This window comes from Tenrec ecaudatus, chromosome 3 (assembly GCF_050624435.1).
Source record: "Tenrec ecaudatus isolate mTenEca1 chromosome 3, mTenEca1.hap1, whole genome shotgun sequence".
NCBI classification, from domain to species: Eukaryota; Metazoa; Chordata; class Mammalia; order Afrosoricida; family Tenrecidae; genus Tenrec; species Tenrec ecaudatus.
In genome coordinates this window covers 51,718,318-51,719,401 of record NC_134532.1, presented here as the reverse complement: position 1 = coordinate 51,719,401, position 1,084 = coordinate 51,718,318, and the positions used below count along the sequence as shown (strand labels likewise).

Genomic DNA, 1,084 nt, shown 5'->3' with positions numbered 1-1,084 from the left:
GAGGAAAAGCAGGGGATGGCAGGGTTCATACTCCATGCCGCTGTCTCTCAACATCAATGAGGATTCACCTATGGAAGTGGACAGAGACATCCTTCCTGAGCAGACAGCCCCCAGCACTCCTCTCAGACACCACACCCAGGACTCTGTCCAGCAGGAGAGTGAGGGATTGCATCTCTGGGCTCCAGCTGCTTCATAGAAATCAGAGAGCTGCCACTAGCCTTTTAGCAGGCCACTTCCTAGTGTGCGTCTGATGGAACAGAGTGTTTTGGAGACTGCAGTTGGATTTCATCCATTCCTGACTCCAGAAATTAAATAAAATCAAATCACACTTTAAAATAAAAGCTACATAGTTATCAATAACAAGAAAATGTGTAAGACTATATACAACCTGGCAGGGGAGATACCATGATCACGAAGGTGGTTTTCCCAGGGCGAGGCTCACCCATTGCACTCCGGGTGTGCTGACCCCTGCGATTTCCCCAAATGTGGGAAACTCGACTGCATAATTTGTGGTAGTGGGGGACTGCGTTCGCGCTATCCCCTAAAAAAAAAGACTATATACAAATAAAATCATCACAATTCATGTGATATGATAAAAGCTTACCTTAGTGATTTTAAGTGAGACAAGAACAGCTTTTAGCAATAATTCACACCAGCTTTCAATATATTAAAGAAATAACATAATATATCTGAGGAAAGAGAGAGAAAATAAAATTGTCACACTTCGTGGTATGTGATTAAAGTTTACCTTAGTGATTTTCATGACACCTGAACTGCTTTTAGCATAAATACAAGTCAAGTTTCCAAGTATTAAAGAGATACATAATCTATCTGATGAACAAGCAATAAATCCCTCACTATCCTGATGGGACATCATTGTGTTCACGGAAGAAAGAAAGGAAAAAATAGAAATACCATTGTCCCTTTCTAACATCACCAGATCTAAAGGAAATACATAATAACATTATTCTAAATCTTAGGAAGAATGGATGATACATGTTTAAAGGCAAGATACATTTGTGAGATCTACAGAGGAAATAAACCTCTGGTGATTTCCCTCTGTCCATTAATAGAGGACTGGGAC

General features: G+C 40.4%; 1 non-coding gene across 1 annotated transcript; it reads left to right on the top strand.

Moving 5' to 3' along the window:
- Window positions 1–381: 381 nt before the first annotated feature.
- Window positions 382–544, top strand: LOC142444027 (U1 spliceosomal RNA). Its single transcript, XR_012783717.1, has one exon. It is a non-coding gene; the product is annotated as a U1 spliceosomal RNA (small nuclear RNA).
- The last annotated feature ends 540 nt before the right edge of the window (window positions 545–1,084 follow it).